The 6,663-nt window shown below is 27.0% G+C and overlaps 1 pseudogene; it reads left to right on the top strand.

The window, feature by feature from the left end:
* The first annotated feature begins 3,907 nt into the window (after positions 1-3,907).
* On the top strand, positions 3,908-4,741 carry LOC147063140 (uncharacterized; annotated as a pseudogene).
* Positions 4,742-6,663: the final 1,922 nt, after the last annotated feature.

Consider the following 6,663-nt stretch of genomic DNA (forward strand, 5'->3'; position numbering starts at 1 on the left):
AATTAGCTATAAAACATATATTTAAGCCCATTAGCACTCTATTTAAACTAAATCAAGTTCAGAGTCATTAAAAATCTTTTATTAATATAACTATAAACATATTTTATGTTTTGTTCACATATTATATAAATCATTTATTATATTCATAAATTTATAATATAAAATTATTTGCAAAATATTTTTTTTTGTGTTAATCATTATATAAACAATTCATATTAAAATTATCCACAATTTTTTATATTTTATAGATTAATTACTTAAATATTTACCACCATGTAAATTAGAGTGGGAATCTAGCATATATTTACATGATAATATAAAAATAAGAACGTTTTAATTTATTTTTTTTATAACATGTGTTTGTGGGATATACCCACTGTTTGATCATCCAATATTCATTGAAATACATTAAACGTATATTGCGAGATAAAATAAAACTGTACACAATTAATAACAATATAAATACATTTAGTAAATTTTCTTATATTTAAAGTATATTTAATATTCAAAATTTTTCTTTTACGCTATTAATAAATGTAGAAATGCATTTGGTTGATAAAATTAAATATCAAGCATATTTAATAATGAAAATGTCATAAGATATTTTTAAGAAAACTATATTGGATATTTTAACTCTTTGCATATATTATATTTTAAATATAATAGTTTTAAAAATATGGGAGAATTTTAATATCCCACGTACTTTTAATGGTAGAAATAAAACGGATACATCTTTTAATAGATTTAAAAATTATACTGTGTAAATATTACACATATCGAGAATATATTTACCGAATAAAATATGTGGAAATCTCTAACATTGCTCTAAAATTTTATTCAGTGTTTATACACAAGATTTCGAATTTATTTAGAATCAAAATAAGAAAAAAAACATCAATGAACATAAAAAACATTCTTTAAACATATTATATATTATAAGTAAATTTAAAGATGAAAAAAATAAGAATTTTTATTAATATATTAAATTATTTCTAAACTTTTTATTTATTATTTAAAGGTATAAACCTATTTAAAATATATTTAAGAGCCTATCCTAAAAAAATTGCCCGGATGTAAGGTTGTAGTATGAATGAAGTTTTAAAAAAATAAAGTTATAAAAACGCCTGATTTTCCTGGAAGATGATGCGAATTAATATTCAATGAATTAATAAAATTTCTTTTTAATGGAAACTGAAGCCGTTTTTGAATCTAATAGAATATTTTATTGAAAAAAGAAGTTTCTAAACCACAATATAAAAACTTATTATTTTTTATTATCTTATTTTGCAACTGTATCTATAAGTTTAATTACATTATGTATTTAAATTTATTTCCAACATAAACAAATTTCCTTTGTATTTTTTAATACACTTCTTGCATAAAAAAATATATATAGTTTCTTTCATATATATAAAGTTTAAAAAAATGCTAAAAATGTTAAAAATTATCTTTTATCAATTTGCTTAAGCTTTAGCAAATAATTCAAATTTATGTGGTTCGTAAGCTATTTTATTCAAAAAAGGCTACCAAAACAAAATTAAATTTATGTGTTGTAATATGGCTAGGAATCGATTTAAAGAGCCAGCTTACCCAATATATTGAAACATATTGTTATGTGATATAATCCAGATCTATATAAAAAATAATCAGATGAAAATCCTAAAGATACCATAAGATGTATTCTATCATTCTCATATAATATCGGAATATATTATGCTACACGAAAATTCAGATACTATATAATTTAAAAAATTATTTTTACTTATTACTATTGCATTGGATGATGTAATGGTAACACAATATAATAAAATTTACCAGAACGAACTAGAGGTCTTAAAAATATCAAGACATATATTTAAAATATAGGAAGGAGGCAAACTCTCGAACTAATATGTGTTTAAGAAAGCAGAGATATCAAAGGAAATGTAAGTGAAGAGAACAGTGCCAAAATATAGATATGATGGGCCTAAGAAATCATTTAAATGCTGCTTGAAGAAAGAATGTATAATTAAATTTTTATAATAAAGCCATAAAAATTATCATGCTCCAATAGATTTAGTTTTTATCCCCTGATAATAAATATATATTTAAGGGCTTATTTTTAAACATTTAATGTTTCCATGCGAAAAAAACTTTAGATGGCTATATATTACATAGTTACTGTATATATTTTGAAGCACATCATCCTTAAAGCCTTCATCAATATATATTATGAGTTCAAGACTTATATATTAAAGTGTATTTATCAATAGTATTATTCGTGTATTTTCTTCCGCTTCCGTTGACATCTCAATTCTTGCCAAACAACTTATGATTTTTTGCGAAAACACAATTTCATGTTATGACATTTAGTATACACCCTAGCAAGTATTGATATTCATATTAAAATTTTGTAATTATTGTAAAAATTAAAAAGATATAAATTATATAAAAATATGGTTTTAGCGAAAAAAATGCCACAGGTCATATGATAATGTGTTATGAATGACAAAAGAAGCGGAAGCGTATTCACAAGAAATGCAATTTGAGCAAAGCACTTGAATTGATACGTTTGAATTAGAAAAATGTAATGGGGAAAATTTTGGTGATAAGTAAGCTGAAATAAATATTATAAAAATTAATTTTTTGTGTGAACTAATGAAGATAGCCCGAAATCAAATATAACCATATTTAATTGAAGAATGGTTCTGTTAAAATAAATTAAAATATTTATTTATTAAACATAAAAGGTAATTATTAGCATAAAATATATGATTTAGCAGCCGAACATAAAGTAAAGAGCCTTATCGCATATGATACAAATAAATTCAGGCAAAAAAAAATTTAATTCTAATCTAATTTACCTTATTTATTTATGTTTTACATATATTACTTTTTAGGAAGTTCGCTTTATATTAATAGGAACTTTTGCTTAACTGCAGCTTCTCTTTGTGGGACTCCCCCAGCACTTCTTGTCACCCGTAATCACCATGGATGGGGTCCTTTCTCATAGGCGGCCGTCATTATGTGTAGGGAATGTGATTCTATCTACTGTTCATCGCAAAGCTATAAAAGCTACAACCACACACTACACTTACCTATATCCTTGCTGAACGGTGTCGGATCTTTTCCATACTGGAGGCACAGTTCAACGGCTAACACAGCAACCACTATTTAGAATGGCTTGCCAATGCTTTTTTGGTTTATCTTTTATTATTCACTGGCCGCCCCATTATGTATTTTTCTTTAAAGTAAATTCGTTTCGGAAATTAGTGGGTTGGTGGAAGTGGAACCCCTCACTGGGGTCCGACTTGTAAACTACACAACCATACCTCCCTAATTCAGGTAATATAAATGTTTTTTATTGTAATAAAGATGCATAAAACTGTATGGTATATGATTATTATATCTGTTGATATATCTAACTGTTTAAATTTTTCTTCTTCTTTGAGCGTAACTTGATTATTACCCACGAGCACATCCTATCCATGCTTTTAGAATTTTATATTTTCGACCATACTTTCCCTCTAGACCAATCTGTTGAATTGTTAATGTATGTTTTATAGTTTTGATTTGTGTCTGTATTAGGTTTTTAAATTTGATTTCTTTTGGATAATATGACATAATGTATTTGTTTCGGAATATTAATTCAGTGATTTATTTTAAAATATTATCAGAATAGTTTTTATAAAAAAAAAGTCAGCAGAATATTAGTTTTAATAAATGCATCATATTTCTGAAATATATTATAAGCGATTTGGCCTACCCATTAATTCTATTATCACAATATTTTTTTAAAAACAATTTATCGGAGATCCTTTAAATGTACAGATCATATTTAAATAATATTAAATTTTGTTATTTAGTTAAACTATTAATTTTATTATCACAATAATATTTAAAACAAACTTAATCGATTACCCTTAAAATGTTTAGTACAGTTCAAACAGGAAGCAAATATTCAATATCTTATTCCGTCTATATTAAGGAAGACGGAAGAATAATTTCACCTTTCCATGACATTTCACCAAACATTCAAGATGACTCAAACGTTATCCGAGTCTTTAATGAAATACCACGTTTTGAAAATGCAAAGTTCGAAATGTCAAAAGACAAACCGATGAATCCAATAGCTCAAGATGTCAAAAAAAATAAACCACGTTTTGTGGCCAATCTTTTTCCATGCAAGGGATATATTTGGAACTATGGAGCTATTCCACAGACATGGGAAAATCCTGGCGTAGAAGATGAATATACAAATGCAATTGGAGATAATGATCCGATAGACATCATTGAAATTGGAAGTAAGCAAAAGATGATAGGTGAAGTTTATGAGGCTAAAGTTCTTGGATGTCTTGCACTTCTTGACGATAATGAGTGTGATTGGAAAATATTGGTCATTGATATTAATGATTCATATTCCTCTAAAATCAATGGAATAGAAGATGTGGAAAATGTTTTTCCGGGTTTACTTGAGAAATCCCATAATTGGTTTAGAGATTACAAAAAAGCGGATGGAAAAAACGAAAATCAATTTGCTTTGGACGGCAAATTTATGGATGCTGAGTTTGCTATGAAAATTATTAGGGATGGTCATAAGCAATGGAAGAAAATGTTTGATTTGGAAAATACTGAAGGAATATCAAAGTTAAATGGAAATATCGTTGATTCAAAAGAATATTCTCATAACTTTTCAATCGAATTTACTGAAGAGAAAGATTCAGAACTTCCAGAAAGCATCGAAAACTTTTTCTATTGCTAATTTGGTGATTAAATCTAATGATAATAAAGGTGTGAAGGTATTTTTTCTATCGTGTAACTGTAATTCAACCCAATACTATCTAACTATTTTATTTTATTTCACAAAGTAACAGCCTTATAGTTTATTTAAAAAATTCATTTAGCAATAAAACGGACGTAACAATGGTTTAAAGGGCAAATATTTCGACTAAAATCTTAAATAATAATGATCCTTGTTCGATTCTCCTCAAACAATGGCATATTAAATTACCTGTTTGTTAATTGATATCGTCTATCTGCAAGGGATACAGCAGACACTATAAGGCAGACCCATTATAATAATAGCAATTGGTTTTAAACATATAGTAAATTGTGGCGTTAAACAACTTGACTCGATTCTCGAAAAAAGGTTTAAATAATCAAAACCATTATCGGCTTGATTTAGGTGCTATCCAGAAACGGTGACCTAATTGATGTGGTTTATTTTCCAACGTTTAAACCCTTTCATAAGGTTAAAATAGCGATATCGAAATAAATATTTTTACTTATTTATGGGTTAATTCAATTTTTAGGCTTTTATAGGTTGTGTTAGCAACATTGTAGATTGGTCTATAAAACATATTTGACTGATACTTCTTTCCACTTCATCATCAGTAAATATTATTCTCAAGACTTATTGGTCTACCGACTTCCATAATTCTATTGTTTGTGCGTATCGCTTTCGTTTCGGTTGTTAATTCTAACACCCTATTAACGGCTTTGAGTATTTTATGACACCCAATTCCAAGTTATGACGTATATCAATATTTGAGTTATAAATTGGTTTATAAGGGAGCATTCACTTGCCAATAGATCTTATTTTATTAGCTTCTGATTTTCAACATTTTTCAGATTATATATACTCGTTATTCCTATTACTATACACGTGATCAAGTTTTTATTCTTATCATACACTAAAATCTTTGTTCGGCCATGAGAAGTTTTATATGTATTTCTATTCTTCTATCTACCATTATTATTGCCAGTTCGTTTTCAATTGATTCTCGAATAGTGTATTTAATTTTCTATGATTTTTAAAAGTTGAATTTGCTTTTGACCATAAGTGTATGCATCTTATAACCTCTTTATGTCTATGTGTATAAAATAGCAAAACATTATATTACATAGGCTTGAAAGGTGTGCTACTGTTTTATATTCGGATACACAGCGCTGACGACTTTTTCCTTAGAAGATATTTTTATCTTGCATAAAACGATATATTGCATCTTCTTTTAGCTTGAAGTTGTTTATTTATAGCCTCAAAAAAAAGATATGCAAATCATTGTGTTGTTGTAGATAATCGAAGGCTTTTGGTGTCAAAAAAAATATAATAATTCTTTCCATGTGAGTTTAAGAGGCAAAACTATCAATTCGAATGAACAAAAAGACAGCTTTTTTGCACATTTAATAAAAAGGAAAAAATTGAAATAAAAGCTTAAGAAAAAAAATTGCACGATTTTGGGTAAATGTAACAAATAAATGATGAAAGATGGCTGTTTTTAATCTATCTTCATGATTTTATTGGAGAATGAAACATGGAGGTCAGTGTTTTACATTTCAAGAATTTGAAAAAATGTGTAACTACATGCCTAATTGGAAACTTGCTGGGTCTGATGGTATCTATAACTCTATATAAAAAATCAATGGTTCTATGAAAACAAAACATAATACATTTCACAATATATTATTTTTAATATTAGAGAATTGAGGCCTATGACCTGCATAAATTATCTCTATAAATTGACAGCTAAGATGATGACGGAAATCTTAGTTTAAAGTTTAAAAGCATAACTATTATCGAAAATCAAATTGCACCGTAAAACGGGTACAAGAGCTTGAAGCTAGCGCTAAAAAAACACAGCAACAAACTAAGCACAGAATTGGTCGGTGTTAGAAAGCTTTTGA

Source organism: Rhyacophila brunnea, unplaced genomic scaffold, assembly GCF_057557595.1.
Source record: "Rhyacophila brunnea isolate RB1 unplaced genomic scaffold, BYU_Rbru_1.0 scaffold_92, whole genome shotgun sequence".
NCBI lineage: Eukaryota > Metazoa > Arthropoda > Insecta > Trichoptera > Rhyacophilidae > Rhyacophila > Rhyacophila brunnea.